This window comes from Cetorhinus maximus, chromosome 1 (genome assembly GCF_964194155.1).
Source record: "Cetorhinus maximus chromosome 1, sCetMax3.hap1.1, whole genome shotgun sequence".
Lineage (NCBI taxonomy): Eukaryota > Metazoa > Chordata > Chondrichthyes > Lamniformes > Cetorhinidae > Cetorhinus > Cetorhinus maximus.
Genome location: NC_135879.1, coordinates 61221599 through 61239198, shown reverse-complemented (window position 1 = coordinate 61239198; position 17600 = coordinate 61221599).

Below are 17600 nucleotides of genomic sequence, written 5' to 3'. Positions count from 1 at the left end.
TGCCAATGACTGTGTTCTCATAGTACACACTCAGGGGGACATCCAGCTTCTTGTTGACTGCTTTGCACAAGCCTCAGAATGCTTTGGCATTTCAATAAATCTGGATGAGACAGAGATCTTGTCCCACAAAACTCAAAAACCCATAGTTATAATTAACAATACATCCCCCAACTCTGTTCAGAAGTTCTGCTATCTGGGGAGTATCTCGGAAGACGAAGCACCCACGGGCTTTGGAGAGAGCATGGAGTTTGTCTCAAAATGAAGATCAAAGTCTACCAGGCAGTGGTTCTCACATTATTTCTCTATGGCTGTGAAGCATGGACAACCTACTGGTGTCACATAAAGCAACTGGATGCATTCCACCTTCTCTACTTAAGATCTATCAGGGGAGATCTGTACTGTTGGGATGGTCTCCACCTGAACCGATCTGGGACCAATGTTCTAGCGAAAAGGGTAAATAGGGTGGTCAACAGGACTTTAAACTAGAAAGTGGGGGGGAGGGAAGGGTAAAACTCCAAGAAGTATGACTAATGGGAAACAAAGCAGCAGGTTAGCGTGTGGGGGAGGTGGATTCAACTTCATGGAAAATTATGAAAAAACTGAAAAGAAAGGAGAGCTTAGGAGAGGCTATTAAAGTCCCCAGAACACAAAATAGGACAGAGTGTTTGGAAAGGGCTAGGAATCTAACTTCAAGCACATCAGATAAAGGGACGACAATGAGGAAGGGACGGGAAGTACAGGACTGAAGGTGTCATATCTGAATGCACGCAGTATACGAAATAAGGTAAATGAGCTTGTGGCGCAGATTGAAATTGGCAGGTATGATGTGGTGGGCATCACGGAGACATGGCTGCAAGGGGATCAGGACTGGGAGCTAAATATCCAAGGATATACATCCTATCGAAAAGATAGGCAGGCTGGCAGAGGGGGTGGGGTTGCTTTGTTAGTAAGAAATGAAATTAAATCGATAGCAAGAAATGACGTAGGGTCAGATGATGTAGAATCTGTGTGGGTAGAGTTGAGGAACCGCAAAGGTAAAAGAACCATAATGGAAGTTATGTACAGGCCTCCGAACAGTAGTCAGGATGTGGGGCACAAGATACACCAGGAATTAGAAAAGGCGTGTAAGAAAGGCAAGGTTACAATGATCATGGGGGATTTTAATATGCAGGTAGACTGGGAAAATCAGGTTGGTAGTGGATCCCAAGAAAAGGAATTTGTAGAATGTCTACGAGATGGCTTTTTGGAGCAGCTTGTGGTGGAGCCCACTAGGGAACAGGCAATTCTAGATTTAATGCTGTGTAATGAGGCAAATTTGATAAGGGAGCTTAAGGTGAAGGAACCCTTAGGAGGAAGTGACCATAATATGATAGAATTTACCCTGCAATTTGGGAGGAAACAGCTGGAATCAGATGTAACGGTATTACAGTTGAATAAAGGCAACTACAGAGGCATGAGGGAGGAGCTGGCCAGAATTGACTGGGAGATGAGCCTAGCAGGAAAGACAGTGGAACAGCAATGGCAGGAGTTTCTGGGAGTAATTTGGGAGACACAGCAAAAATTCTTCCCTAGGAAGAAGAAGCATGCTAAAGGGAGGACGAGGCAACCATGGCTGACAAGGGAAGTCAGGGACAGCATAAAAGCTAAAGAGAAAGCATACAATGCGGCGAAGAGCAGTGGGAAACCAGGGGATTGGGAAGCCTACAAAGCCAACAGAGGACAACTAAAAAAGAAATAAGGAGGGAGAAGATTAAATATGAGGGTAAACTAGCCAGTAATATAAACGAAGATTGCAAGAGTTTTTTTTTAGCTATATAAAGGGTAAGAGAGAGGCAAAAGTGGACATTGGGCCGCTGGAAAATGACGTTGGAGAAGTAGTAGTGGGGAACAAAGAAATGGCGGAGGAACTGAATAGGTACTTTGTGTCAGTCTTCGGTGGAAGACATGAGTAACATCCCCAAAGTTCAAGAGAGTCGGGGGGCAGAGGTGATATGGTGGCCTTTAACAAGGAGAAGGTGCTAGGAAAACTGAAAGGTCTGAAGGTGGATAAATCACCTGGGCCAGATGGATTACACCCCAGAGTTCTGAAGGAGATAGCTGAAGAGATAGTGGAGGCATTAGTGGTGATCTTTCAGGAATCACTGGAGTCAGGGAGGGTCCCAGAGGACTGGAAAATGTAACCCCCTTGTTTAAGAAGGGAGTGAGGCAAAAGACAGGAAATTACAGGCCGATTAGCCTGACCTCGGTCGTTGGTAAGATTTTAGAGTCCATTATTAAGGATGAGATTTCAAAATACTTGGAAGTGCATGATAAAATAGGGCAAAGTCAGCATGGTTTCATCAAGGGGAGGTCATGCCTAACAAATCTGTTAGAATTCTTTGAGGATGTAACGAATAGGTTAGACAAAGGAGAGCCAATAGATGTTATCTACTTGGACTTCCAGAAGGCCTTTGACAAGGTGCCGCACAGGAGGCTGCTCAGTAAGATAAGAGCCCATGGTGTTAGAGGCAAGGTACTAGCATGGATAGAAGACTGGCTGTCTGGCAGGAGGCAGAGAGTGGGGATAAGGGGGTCCTTCTCAGGATGGCGGCCGGTGACTTGTGGAGTTCCGCAGGGGTCAGTGTTGGGACCACAACTTTTCACTTTATACATCAATGATCTAGATGAAGGAACTGAGGGCATCCTGGCTAAGTTTGCTGATGATACAAAGATAGGTGGAGGGACATGTAGTATTGAGGAGGCGGGGAGGCTGCAGAAGGATTTGGACAGGTTAGGAGAATGGGCAAAGAAGTGGCAGATGGAATACAACGTGGGGAAGTGTGAGGTCATGCACTTTGGTAGGAAGAACAGAGGCATAGACTATTTTCTAAATGAGGAGAGAATTCAGAAATCTGGAGTGCAAAGGGACTTGGGAGTCCTAGTCCAGGATTCTCTTAAGGTTAACTTGCAGGTTGAGTCGGTAGTTAAGAAGGCAAATGCAATGTTGGCATTTATTTCGCGAGGACTAGAATATAAAAGCAGGGATGTGCTGCTGAGGCTTTATAAGGCTCTGGTCAGACCACATTTAGAATATTGTGAGCAATTTTGGGCCCCGTATCTCAGGAAGAATGTGCTGGCCCTGGAGAGGGTCCAGATGAGGTTTACGAGAACGATCCCAGGAATGAAAGGCTTAACATATGAGGAACGTTTGAGGACTCTGGGTCTATACTCGATGGAGCTTAGAAGGATGAGGGGGGATCTGATTGAAATTTATAGAATACTGAAAAGCCTGGATAGAATGGACATGGGGAAGATGTTTCCATTAGTAGGAGAGACTAGGACCCGAGGGCACAGCTTCAGAGCAAAGGGAAGACCTTTTAGAACAGAGATTAGGAGAAACTTCTTTAGCCAGAGAGTGGTGAATCTATGGAATTCATTGCCACAGAGGGCTGTGGAGGCCAGGTTATTGAGTGTATTTAAGACCAAGATAGATAAGTTCTGGAAAAACTCAGCAGGTCTGGCAGCATAGGCAGAGAAGAAAAGAGTTGACGTTTTGAGTCCTCATGACCCTTCAGCAGAACTGAGTGAAGTTAGGAGAGGGGTGAAATATAAGCTGGTTTAAGGTAGTGGGGGGGGGGGGGGGGGGGGGGGCGGGGGAGAGAAGTTGGGGGGGGTTGTAGGGACAAGCAAGCAGTGATAGGAGCAGATAATCAAAAGATGTTACAGACAAAGGAACAGAGAGGTGTTAAAGGTGGTGATATTATCTAAGAGAATGTGCTAATTAAGAATGGATGGCAGGACGCTCAAAGTACAGCTCTAGTGGGGATGGGGTGGAAAGACTGACAGGGTATTACAGTTATAGATTTAAAATAATGGAAATAGGTGGGAAAAGAAAAATCTATATAAATTATTGGAAAAAACAAAAGGGAGGGGGAAGAAATGGAAATGGGGGTGGGGATGGGGGAGGGAGTTTAAGATCTAAAGTTGTTGAATTCAGTATTCAGCCCAGAAGGCTGTAAAGTGCCTAGTCGGAAGATGAGGTGCTGTTCCTCCAGTTTGCGTTGGGCTTCACTGGAACAATGCAGCAAGCCAAGGACAGACATGTGGGCAAGAGAGCAGGGTGGAGTGTTAAAATGGCAAGCGACAGGGAGGTTTTGGGTCTTTCTTGTGGACAGACCGCAGCTGTCTGCGTTTGGTCTCTCCAATGTAGAGGAGACCGCATTGGGAGCAACGAATGCAGTAGACTAAGTTAGGGGAAATGCAAGTGAAATGCTGCTTCACTCGAAAGGAGTGTTTGGGCCCTTGGACGGTGAGGAGAGAGGAAGTGAAGGGGCAGGTGTTGCATCTTTTGCGTATGCATGGGGAGGTACCGTAGGTGGGGGTTGAGGAGTAGGGGGTGATGGAGGAGTGGACCAGGGTGTCCCGGAGGGAACGATCCCTATGGAATGCCGCCAGGGGGGGTGAAGGGAAGATGTGTTTGGTGGTGGCATCATGCTGGAGTTGGCGGAAATGGCGGAGGATGATCCTTTGAATGCGGAGGCTGGTGGGGTGATAAGTGAAGACAAGGGGGACCCTATCATGTTTCTGGGAGGGAGGAGAAGTCTTGAGGGCGGATGCGCGGGAGATGGGCCGGACACGGTTGAGGGCCCTGTCAACGACCGTGGGTGGAAAACCTCGGTTAAGGAAGAAGGAGGACATGTTAGAGGAACTGTTTTTGAAGGTAGCATCATCAGAACAGATGCGACGGAGGCGAAGGAACTGAGAGAATGGGATGGAGTCCTTACAGGAAGCGGGGTGTGAGGAGCTGTAGTCGAGGTAGCTGTGGGAGTCAGTAGGCTTGTAATGGATATTGGTGGACAGTCTATCACCAGAAATTGAGACAGAGAGGTCAAGGAAGGGAAGGGAAGTGTCAGAGATGGACCATGTGAAAATGATGGAGGGGTGGAGATTGGAAGCAAAATTAATAACCTGGGATCATTCAACCCTTTTCAATTCTTTTTGATGACTTAACACCATATTCTCACTCTTCTTGTGATCACATGCCCTCATTACACAGTCTCCCTTTTAGTGCATTATCACATAATAATTTTCTCTCTATATTTCAGTTGTCTAATGAAAATCTTGTTTCATATAATTCTTCATGTCCTGCAAATCCAAACAGCAGCTTCAACCTTAGTCTTCATTTATCTAATTACATTCTTGACCTCACTATTTCCCCTAACTTCAAATAATAAACCTACTTTGCAATGCCAAAGCTGCCAACAAAAAGCTTGATTTTCCCTTATGTCCTTTCTTTTACCTCGATAAAGCCTAAGTCCATTTAAGACTTGAGCCAGAATTACAACGTTCCCTGCCTTACAAGAACTGAGTGGCAGAGCTGCCAAAAAGGCCCAGAGAAGTAAGTGTTTCCCTGGGCCTCACAAGGAAACCTTGGGCCTCAACTGTCCCTGCCTACTGACCTCCTGCCCAGAATGTGGTCATCTCCTGACAACCCCAACACCACCCACACCAAGGATGGAATTTTACGATACCCCTCCCACCACCCAGAGGTGGGTTGGCAGGCAGAGGGATGTAAAATTGGGCACCATGGCAGCAGCACTTTGCCCACCGCCTACCTGCCTGCCCCTGCAGGTGTTTTTTCCACAGCAGGGGAGTGGGGTGTACCCTCTTACCCATAGGCCGATTGAGGCTCTTAAGTGGCTAATTAATGGGCATTTAAGAGCCTCCACCCGCTGTCACTGGGATTTTACCTGTGGCAGGAATGCTGGCGCAAAGTGTCCAGGCTGCCCAGTAAAACTGGTAAGCCTTGAGGCAGGGCCTGGAGATGCCTTCTGCTTGGGCACTTTGTGCCCATTGGAGGTTTCCCAAGGTATTTCACCCCCAACTCCCATTTCCCCCTACCCCACACCCTATTTATTAACCCTAGCCCCCACCTCTCTCGCCGGGGCCTACCAGCCTGGCTGCAGTGAGATCCTGGATTTAACTGTGTCAGTCTAGGCTCCATGCTACTCATCTTTCAAGACTGCCTGCAGTCCCAGCAGTGGCCACTGCTTCTGGTGGCACTGCTGGGACAAGGGAGCTGCCTGCCTGATCGGCTGGCAGCACCCTGAGGCAAGAATTTCTCTCCGATGGGGGCGGAAGGCTCAGCTCACAATTAACGGCTGTTAACTTACTACAGAATGAGGTTACCAAGCACAGGCAGGCTTGCCACTGACTTTTGCACTGCAGGGTTGGGGGTGGGGTGTGGGTACAGGGAGCCATCCCTAGCGTAAAATTCAGCCCCACATAGCTAAGCTTGGTTTCCATTCTCTTGAGTACCTGGTGTGGCATCTTGTGCCTGTAACTCTGTTGCTAGCTAGATACTGATTCCTGTTGGGTTCAGGTGTGAGTCTGATTTTGGACATGTATATCAGGAGTTAAAATCTCTCACGGTCTCGCGTAATGCCATCTTGTAAGCTTATCACTCGCCCTGGCCCCCACACTCTGCATTTACACCCCAGTTTAAATTAGGGCTTTGAATACTGTGTCCATAATTGAAGAGACTCCTAAATACACTGATGGATAGGACAAAAGAAAGATCCTGGGTGACAGATGATGCCTGCTCACTAACTCTGAGCTTCTGTATCTCCTGAATGCAATCAATGTTATTTCCCTCTATTCAGTTGATCCTGAAGAATGGTACAAATACTTTGGAGAGAAAATAAATGGAGATGGAAGAAAATATAAAAACACACCCGGGTGCTGGTATCCCAACAATGCTAGATGGCATTTAACCAAGATACCAATCAAATATGCATTCATATTTCATAGGATTACATAGGATAAACAGCACAGAATCAGACCATTCAGCCCAACCAGTCCATGCTGGCTTTATGTTGCGCTTGAACCTCCTCCTGTCTTTCCTCATCATAGCATATCTCTTTATTCCCTTCTCCCTCATATGCTTGTTTAGCTTTCTCCTTAAATGTATCTATATTATTTGCTTCAGCCACTTTCTGTGTGTTCCACATTCTCACAACTCTTTGGATGAAGAAGTATCTCCTGAATTTCTGATTTGATTTCTTGGTGACTATCTTATGTTGGTGGCCTCCAGGTATGCTCTTCTCCACAAGTGAACGCATTCTCTGTATCCATCCTATCAAAACCTTTCATAATTTTGAAGACCTCTAGTAAGTCATACCTCTGTCTTTTTTCCAACAGAAAAGAGACCCACCCTGTTCATCCTTTCCTGATAGGTATACCCTTGCATTTCTCATATCACCTTTGTAAATTTTCCCCATACCCTCTCCCGGTGCCTCTACATCCTTTTTGTTGTATGGTGACCAGAACTGCACGTGGTAGTCTAAGTGTGGTCTAAACAAGGTTTGATACAGGTTTGACATAACATTCCCTACTTTCAATCTGTCCTTCTAGAAATGAAGCCTAGTGCTTGGGTTGCCTTTTTCATGGTTTTGCTAATCTGTGATGCAACTTACAGTATTTGTTGTATTTGTACTCTGAGATCCCTTTGTGTCTTTACCCCATCAAGACCTGCAGCTTCCAAATAATAAGTGACTTCCCTATTCTTCCCACCAAATGTACTACCTTATATTTATCTGTGTGAACTTGCCAATTATTTGCCTGTTCTGCAAGTTTATTGTCCTTCTGAAATTTTTTGCAGTCCTCCTCAGTTTTATTAACTAGCTGCCCTACCCCAATTTTATGTAATCTGCAATTTTGGAAATTGTGTTTTTGATCCCAAAGTCCAAATCGTTAATGTAAATTGTGAACAGCAGTTGTTCCATTACTGATCCTTGTGGAATACCAATACCCATCATCCTCCCCTACCTGAAAATGTTGACATCATTTTTGTAATCAAGTGTGCTCAAAATTGATCAGTGTTAATATGATATCAAATGTTCTAATTTGGGACGAGTTTTGCATGCAGTCAACAGTGTTTTGCCATCTTTGCCATCAAAGGCGATCAAATGGCAAAAAGAGCTCAAAGGCATCGAGTGCGCTCAAAGCTATCCAATGCACTTAAAGCTATCAAATTTGCTCAAAGCTATTAAATACGATCAAAAGGTGGAAAATACACTGAGAAACCTGCATTGAAAAATACAAGGAAATTAATTATTAAATTATATCTGAATTTATTCAGTTTTTTTCATTTAGTCCAAAAATCTTTCCACTATATAGTACATGCTGGAGAGCATCACCACAGCCCCATCAGTTCTTAATTCACTCTCAGGGTCTATACTTTCCACACTCCTCAACACCACCAGCTCACCCAGTCTCAGGGTCTAGACAATTTCGGCCTCCTCCCCCACAGTGTCAGGGTCTAAATTCTCTCTTTCTCCCACTGCCACCTCCCTCCAGTCCCCAAACTCTCCACCCCCCCCAACTCTCTCCAGTATCCAGACTCTCCTCCCCTCCCTCCAGGCTGCTGATGAAGTCCAGACTCTCCACCTCTTAGCTCACCCCATCGCCAAGGACTCTCCAACCACCCCACCACCCCACACCCCACACCCACCCATCTGGACTTCCCTATCTGAATACTTACTGTGTTCCCAGTGCCTTTGTTGCTCCCACGCCAGCTAGAAACTGCAGCAGGGCCAGCCTCACTGTCTCTTCCAGCTTGGGCTGCCCTACAAACTGAACTCTCCAGTTGTGAGGCTGGCAGTGGTGGAGAAAGAGGGGGGAGGGAGGTAGAGGGGGATGTAGGGGGAGCGGGGAGAGAGAGATGAAGAGAGGGAGAGAGGGAACAAGAGGGGGAGAGAGAAGGGAGGGGGGAGAGAGAGAGAGGGGGTATGAGAGAGAGAAAGAAGGGAGAGAGAGGGTGAGAGAGAGAGATGAGACGAGAGAGAGTGGGAGAGAGAAGGGGGGAGAGAGAAACAGAGTGGGAGGGAGAGAGACAGCAAGGGGGATGGGGAGAGGGGCAGAAAGAGAGGGGGAGAGAAAAAAAGAACGGGGCAGAGAAGGAGAGAGGGAGAGAGAGAAGGGGGAGAGAGCAAGCGGGGAGTGGGAAAGAGAGGGGGATGGGGGAGAGAGAGGGGGACAGGTAGGGAAGGAGAGGGGAGAGAAAGGAGTGAAGAGAAAGGGGTAAGGGGACAGAGAGGAGGAGGGAGAGAGAGAGGGGGGTGTGAGAGGGTTGGGGGAGTGAGGGGAGAGTGGAAGGGGGAGAGAGTGAAGAGGAGGGGAGGGGGAGAGAGAGGGGGGAGTGAGGGGAGAGTGGAAGGGGGAGAGAGTGAAGGGAAGGTGAGGGGGAGAGAGAGGGGAAGGGGAGGGGAGGGGAGAGCAGGGGAGGGGAGGGGAGAGGGAGGGGGGAGGGGTGGGAGAGAGAGATGGGGAGGGGAGGGGGGAGAGAGAGAGGGGGAGGGGAGGGGAGGGGAGGGGAGAGAGAAGGCGGAGGGGTGGGGAGAGAGAGAGAGAGAGGGAGGGGAGGGGGAGAGAGGTGGAGGGGAGGGCTAGAGAGGGGGAACGGAGAGGGAGAGGGAGTGGGGAGGGAGAGGGCGCGGGGATGGAGTGGAGGGGAGGGGGGGGAGAGAGAGGGGAGCGGAGGGGAGAGAAAGAGGGAGGAGGATGAGGGAGAGAGGGAGAGGGAGAGGAGGAGGGGAGGGGGATGTGGGAGGTGAATGGGGGAGGGAGAGGGTGAGGGGGGAGAGGGAGACGGGGAAGGGGGAGAGAGAGAGAGGGGGAGGGGGAAGAGAGAGAGGGGGAGGGGGCAGAGAGAGGGGGGGAGGGGGCAGAGAAAGAGGGGGAGGGGGCAGAGAGAGAGGGGGGAGGGGGCAGAGAGGGGGGGGAGGGGGCAGAGAGAGAGGGGGGAGGAGGCAGAGAGGGAGAGAGGGGGAGGGGGCAGAGAGAGATAGTGGGAGGGGCAGAGAGAGAGAGGGGGAGGGGCAGAGAGAGAGGGGGGAGGGGGGCAGAGAGAGAGGGGGGAGTGGGGCAGAGAGAGAGGGGGAAGGGGGCAGAGAGAGAGGGGGGAGGGGGGCAGAGAGAGAGGGGGAGGGGCAGGGAGAGAGAAGAGAGGGAGGGAGGGGCAGAGGGAGGGGGAGGGGCAGAGGGAGGGGGTGGGGGCAGAGGGAGGGGGGAGGGGGTGGGGGCAGAGAGAAGGGGGAGGAGGCAAAGAGGGGGGAGCAGAGAAAGGGAGGGAGGGAGAGCGGAGGCAGAGAAAGAGATGGATGGAGGGCGGGGCTATGAAAGAGAGGTAGGGAGGGAGGGCTGGATGTAGGGGTCAGAGAAAGGGAGGGAGGGAGGTCGGGGACAGAGAAAGCGAGGGATGGAGGGCGGGGGCAGAGAAATAGAGGGAGGGAGGGAGGGCGGAGGCAGAGAAAGAGAGGGAGGGATTGATGGTAGGGGCAGAGAAAGAGATAGAGAGAGAGAGAAACAGAGGGAGGGAGGGAAGGAGGGAGGGAGGGAGAGAGGGAGGGAGGGCGGGAGGGCGGGTCAGAGAACGAAAGGGAGGGAAGGAGGGCAGGGGCAGAGAATGAGCGGGTGGGTGGGGGCAGAGAAAGAGGTGGGGGAGTGCGGGGGCAAAGAAAGAGGGAGTGAGGGATGGAGGGTGGGGGCAGAGAAAGAGGGAGGGAGGGAGGGGCAGAGAAAGAGGGAGGGAGGGTGGGGTCAAAGGGAGGGAGGGAGGGCGGGGCCAGAATAAGGGAGGGAGGGAGGGCGGGGGCAGAGTAAGGGAGGGAGTGAGGGAGGGCGGGGTCAGAGAAAGAGAGGGAGGGAGGGTGGGCGGGGTTATAGAATGGGATGGAGTGAGGGCGGAGCGGCGTTAGAGAAAGGGATGGAGGGTGGGGGCAGAGAAAGGGAGGGAGGGAGGGCAGGGGCAGAGAAAGGGAGGGAGGGAGGGCAGGGGCAGAGAAAGGGAGGGAGGGAGGGCAGGGTCAGAGAAAGGGAGGTAGGGAGCGAGGGATGGTGGGCGGAGGCAGTGAAAGAGAGGGAGGGAGGGGCAGAGATAGAGGGAGGGAGGCCGGGGCCAGAATAAGGGAGGGAGGCCGGGGCCAGAATAAGGGAGGGAGGGAGGGGCCTGAGAAAGGGAGGGAGGGAGGGCAGGGTCAGAGAAAGGAGGGAGGGAGGGTGGGTGGGGTGAATGAAAGGGAGGGAGGGTGAGTGGGATTATAGAATGGGATGGAGTGAGGGCGGAGCGGGGTCAGAGAAAGGGAGGAAGAGAGGGAGGGAGGTAGAGAAAGAGAGGGAGGGCGGGAGCAGAGAAAGGGTGGGAGGTAGCACGGGGGTTTATAGAAAGAGGGAGGGAGGGCGGTGGGAGAGAAAGAGAGGGATGGAGGGCGGTGGGAGAGAAAGAGAGGGAGGGAGGGCGGTGGGAGAGAGAGAGGGAGGGAGGGCGGTGGGAGAGAAAGAGGGAGGGAGGGCGGTGGGAGAGAGAGGGAGGGAGGGCGGGGGCAGAGAAAGAGAGGGAGGGAGGGAGGGCGGGGGCAGAGAAAGAGAGGGAGGGAGGGCAGGTGGAGAGAAAGAGAGGGAGGGAGGGCAGTGGGAGAGAAAGAGAGGGAGGGAGGGCGGGTTTAAAAAAATAGAGGGAGGGAGGGCGTGGTCAGAGAAAAGGAGGTTAGGGGAGGGTGGGTGCAGAGAAAGGGAGGGAGGGAGGGAGGGCGGGTGCAGAGAAAGGGAGGGCGGGAGGGCGGGTGCAGAGAAAGAGAGAGAGAGAGTGGGAGAGAGAGGGAGGTAGGGCGGGGGCAGAGAAAGGAAGGGAGGGAGGGCGGGGTAAGAGAGAGAGAGGGAGAGGGAGAGAGAGAGGGAGGGAGGGAGGGAGGGAGGTAGGGGGCAGAGAAAGAAAGAGAGGGAGGGAGGGAGGGCGGGGGCAGATAAAAGGTGGCTGGGGAGGGCGGGGGCAGAGAAATGGAGGGAGTGAGGGTGGGGGCAGAGAAAGGGAGGAAGGGAGGTCGTTGTCGGAGAAAGTGAGGGAGGGAGGTCAGAGAAAGGGAAATAGGGAGGGAGGGAAGGTGGGCGTGGGTAGAGAAAGGGAGATAGGGAGGGAGGGAGGCAGAGAAAGAGAGGGAGGGAGGGCGGAGGCAGAGAACGAGAGGGAGGGAGGGCGGGGGCAGAGAAAGAGAGGGAGGGAGGGCGGGGGCAGAGAAAGAGAGGGAGGGAGGGCGGGGCAGAGAAAGAGAGGGAGGGAGGGCGGGGCAGAGAAAGAGAGGGAGGGAGGGCGGGGGCAGAGAAAGAGAGGGAGGGAGGGCGGGGGCTGTGAAAGAGGGAGGGAGGGCGGGGGCAGAGTAAGGGAGGGAGTGAGGGAGGGTGAGGTCAGAGAAAGAGAGGGAGGGAGGGTGGGCGGGGTCAATGAAAGGGAGGGTGGGTGGGCGGGGTCAATGAAAGGGAGGGAGGGTGGGTGGGGTCAATGAAAGGGAGGGAGGGAGGGTGAGTGGGGTTATAGAATGGGATGGAGTGAGGGCGGAGCGGCGTTAGAGAAAGGGAGGGAGGATGGTAGCAGAGAAAGGGAGGGAGGATGGGGGCAGAGAAAGGGAGGGAGGGTGGGGGCAGAGAAAGGGAGGAAGAGAAGGCGGGGGCAGAGAAATTGAGGGAGGGAGGGCAGGGTCAGAGAAATGGAGGTAGGGAGGGAGGGATGGTGGGCGGAGGCAGTGAAAGAGAGGGAGGGTGGGGCAGAGAAAGAGGGAGGGAGGGCGGGGCCAGAATAAGGGAGGGAGGGAGTGAGGGAGGGAAGGGCCTGAGAAAGGGAGGGAGGGAGGGAGGGCAGGGTCAGAGAAAGGAGGAAGGGAGGGTGGGCGGGGTCAATGAAAGAGAGGGAGGGTGAGTGGAGTTATAGAATGGGATGGAGTGAGGGCGGAGCGGGGACAGAGAAAGGGAGGTAGTGTGAGGGGGAGGTCGGGGTCAGAGAAAGGGAAGGAGGGTGGGAGGGGTCAGAGAAATGGTGGGAGGGAGTGCGAGGTCAGAGAAATGGAGGGAGGGAGGGTGGGGGCAGAGAAATGGAGGGAGGGAGGGAGGGCGGGGGCAGAGAAATGGAGGGAGGGAGGGCGGGGGCAGAGAAATGGAGGGAGGGAGGGTGGGGGCAGAGAAATGGAGGGAGGGAGGGCGGGGGCAGAGAAATGGAGGGAGGGAGGGCGGGGGCAGAGAAATGGAGGGAGGGAAGGCGGGGCAGAGAAATGGAGGGAGGGCGGGCAGGGGCAGAGAAATGGAGGGAGGGAGGGCGGAGGCAGTGAAAGAGAGGGAGGGAAGGCGGGAGCAGAGAAATGGTGGGTGGGGAGGGCAGGGGCAGAGAAATGGAGGGAGGGAGGGCGGAGGCAGTGAAAGAGAGGGAGGGAGGGCGGGGGCAGAGAAATGGTGGGTGGGGAGGGCGGGGGCAGAGAAACGGAGCGAGAGAGAGAGGGCTGGGTCAGAGAAAGGAGGGAGGGAGGGCGGGGTCAATGAAAGGGAAGGAGGGAGGGTGGAGCGGGGTCAGAGATAGGGAGAGAGTGAGGGTGGGGGTGGATAAAGAGAGGGAGGGAGGTTGGGGGCGGAGAAAGAGAGGGAGGGAGGGAGGCAGAGAAAGAGAGGGAGGGAGGGCAGGGAAGGAGAGGGAGGTATGCTGGGGTCAGAGAAATGGATGGAGGGAGGGCGTGGTCAGTGAAAGGGAGGGAGGGAGGCCGGGGGGGCAGAGAAAAGGAGGGAGGGAGGGAGCGCGGGGGTAGGGAAAGGGAGGGAGGAAACGGGGGCAGAGAAAGCGAGGGATGGAGGGAGGGTGGTTGCAGAGAAAGGGAGGTTGGGGAGGCCGGCAGCAGAGAAAGAGAGGAATGGAGGGCGGGGTCAGACAAAGCGAGGGAGGGAGGGCGAGGTTCTTAGAAAGGGAGGGAAGGAGGGTGGGATCCGAGAAAGGGAGGCGGAGAGGGCGGGGTCATGGAAAGGGAGGGAGAGACGGCGGGGGCAGAGAAATGGAGGGAGGGAGGGCGGGGCAGAGAAGGGGAGGTAGTGGGCAGAGAGAGAGACAGGGAGGGGGCAAAGAGAGAGATGGGAAGTGGGTAGAGACAGGGACGGGGAGGGGGAAGAAAGGGGCGTGGGATGGGGCAGGGAGTGAGGTGGGAGGGGTAGAGGCAGGAGGAGGGGTCTGGTGGGGATCAGAGAGAGGGGGTGATGGCAGGGGGGAGGGGGCAGAAAGTAGGGGAACAGAGAGGGAGGGGCAGAGACTGGGGATGTGCAGAGAGAGGGGGTGGGGGAGGAGGCAGAGAGTGGGGAGTTGGGGGAGTGGGGGGAAGGGGGAGTGGGGTGGAGGGGGCAGAGAGGGGGGAGTGGGGGGTGGGGGCAGAGGAAGGGGAGGGGGCAGAGAGGGGGGAGGAGGGAGGGGGCAGAGAAGGGAGTGGGGGGGAGGGGCAGAGAGGGGGGTGGGATGGTGATTTGGGGGGAAGGGGAGGGGGGTGTGTGGGGGCAGGGAGGGGGAGGGGGGTGTGTGGGGGCAGGGAGGGGGTGTGTGGGGGCAGGGAGGGGGATGGGGGCAGAGAGGGGGGAGTGGGGGGAGGGGCAGAGAGGGGGAGGGGACAGAGAGGGGGGAGTGTGGGGGTGGGCAGAGAGGGGGGAGGGGGCGGACAGTGGGGAGGGGGCAGAGAGAGGGGAGGGGGGAGTTGGGGGGGAGGGGGTCTGTGGGGGCAGGGAGGGGGATGGGGGCAGAGAGGGAGGAGTGGGGGCAGAGAGGGGGGAGAGGGCAGAGAGGGGGAGTGGGAGAAGGAGAGTGAGGGGGGAGGGCCAGAGTGGGGGGGTTGGGGGCCGAGAGATGGGGGAGGGGGGCGAGGGGGCTGAGATTGGTGGGAGTGGGCCGAGAGAGGTTGGAGGAGGCAGAGAGGTGGGGGAGAGTGAAAGAGGGAGAGGGGGAGGGGGCAGAGAGAGTTGGGGAGAGCGATAGAGTGGGCATCAGGAGAGAGAGGAAGAGTGAGAGCTGGGGAGAGGGACAGAGGGGGAGAGTGAGGGAGAGGGAAACGGGAGAGAGTGGAGATGGGGGCGGAGGAGAAGGGGGGAGGGGGCAAGAGAGAGTGAGTTGAAGAAAACTGCTGTTATCTGAGGGGTCTGTTGGTTGTTCAGGGGGCAGAGAAAATTGTTCCGAAGGGGAGTGGTGAGCGAGAATATTACTGTGGGGTGGGGTGGTGGGGAAGAAAGTTGTTGCAATCTGGGTTTGGGGTGGGTGGGGTCATACAGTGGTGCTGACAGAATTGTGCTTCTCTAATTATAGCTTATAAAGAAAAACATATAACTAGTTTATTAAAACATATGTTAAAACAAAGTCTGCTTTTTCTAAAGTTAGCTCAGTTTTAGGATGTTTGATGCTATTGAATTTCAGAAATATGGAATATAAACTCTGATCGATTTTGGTGTCTGAATGCTTAAGGTAAGTGCTGTTGCGAATTACAAATTGCACTGTGGTTTGGGACAATTGATGACGGTGATGTCAGTGACACTGCTTGCAATGTTAAATGATAACTAAAGGATTGTTTTTGGGCACAATTGATGCCAAATGATTGCTTTTGAAGCAAATGATGTCGACATTTTCGGGTAGGGGTATACTGTATATTCTTTACTCCCATTCTCTGCTTTCTATCTCGCAACCAGCTAGCAATCCATTCTACCCTGTCTTTTATTGAAAGTTTAAGCAGTGTACAGTTTAAAACAAAGACTATGCTAACTCTTTCCAAGAAGTTTTTTTATTGGAAAGGTGCAAGTGGATCAAGTTTACACTGAGGGATTAAATTTTGTGTTAAGGACTTCTGGTTTGTAAATGGGAGCAACTTTTAATGGCTGTGCATTTAAGATTCTACATTGTATGAGATGCAATACTTTAATTCTTCTATGGCTAGGTTAGCTTGGGGATTGAATAAAATGTATATGTAATAACATACATTTTTTTGGCACAGGCCAGCTCTTCTGTTACTTATTTCCCTTTGGTTTACTCTACTGCTTTCCAGCCTTTAACTTTGTATTGTTGCATAAACCCATAGAGGGGAGATACCAGATCCAAAAGGAAACAGATTTATTTGCTTCTGACTATGCCACACATTTTTGTCAGTTAACCATAATGCAGTAATAATTTGTTACAGCTGCCAACAAGAGGCAGCTGTTGCACGTTGATCTCTAGTAGCAGTATCCCTCAGGAGGTCACGGTTTTTCATTCTTTGATATCTGTAATTGGCCATTCATTGCTCAGAGTGAGTAGGAATTTTGTTGGGTATCTTCAAACTAGGGAAAAATCAAGTGAAAGAGTGAAGGGCATTGGGACTAACTAGATAGCTCTTTCAAAGAGCTGTAACAGGCACAGTAGGCCAAAAGGCCTCTTTTATATGATGCTATTATCCACCTTATAGGCAGTCGGTTGGAGCTGGTACTGTTTGAGGGAGACCACACAGCTGTTAACAGTCTCAGAATTTTTTTGAAAAGAATCTTTGCATAATAAATAAATCTGTTCCAGTGCAGTGTCCAAGATTGTGGTGAATACAGCTTACTAAGAGGCAACGATGTCTAATGCTGCATTCTCTGAATTTTAGCACATAGTGGCACTCGGGAAAATGGTGACCAATATCGTGGGCTTGTTCAAAGGTGCTGTGGGTATTTTGTTGCCGTGTCAAAAGAAAATAAACCTGAAAAGATGTTCACAAAAATAACAGAAAGTGCTGGAAAAACATTCAATGTAGGATGGAAAAATGAGTACAATTGTTTTGGAGGGTCATCATAATTGAAGTTGTTTCGCAATCATGTTGTCTTGAAATAGTTGTATTTTTATTAAATTACACAAAGTCCTGCTCTTCCATTACTCCTGTGTTCATTAAATTGCAATGGTTCCTGGTCTTTCAGTATGTAAAATTTCAAATTCTCATCCTTGGGTTTAAATCCCTTTGTGGCCTCACACCCAGATAGTTGCAATATTTCAATCTTGGGGCTTTTCAGCAGGAAGTATTCCTATGTGCTCTTTTTCAGATTGGCCAGGAAAAAGTCATTTTGCTCCTGTTTTATTTGCTTCCCTTTAGAACTTGGTGTTTCCTCTCAACTAATTCCCTGAATTCTGTAGACGTGCACCTGCGTGTTCACAGTCTGATGGCAGCAGTTATATTTGTGCAAGACTTCTACTTTGATTGCTCCGGTTAAACCTTCTGGAGTTTTGTCACAGGTTGCTTTTTTCTCCCTCAACAGCAACGACAACTTATATTGAGATGTAGCACCTTTAACATACTGAAACGTCCCAAGACATTTCAATGGAGCATTAGAAAACAAAGTATGACATTGAAACACAAAAGGAGGTATTGGGTCAGACAACCAAAAGCTTGGTCAAAGAGGTAGGTTTTAAGTGTCTTAAAGGAGGCAAGCAAGGTGGACAGATGGAGATGCATGGGGAGGGAATTCTAGAGATTAGGGCCTAGGCGACTGAAGGCACGGCCACCAATGGTAGAGAAGCTATGATTAGGAATGCACAAGAGAGCAGAATTAGAGGACTGACCATGATGGACAGAGCTTAAGTCCAGAATTTAAAATGATGGTTCCAGGATCACCAAATGGTCCAAGTTATTCCTTTTCAATCCTTTCATCCTCTATGAAACCTTGTGACAAATATATACCTTTTGGTTAAAGCCATGAACATACATTTCTTCTGGAATCTTCACTTCAATTTCAGCTGAAAAGGTGATCAAAACTAACCTTACTTCATCTGGCAGTTAGAT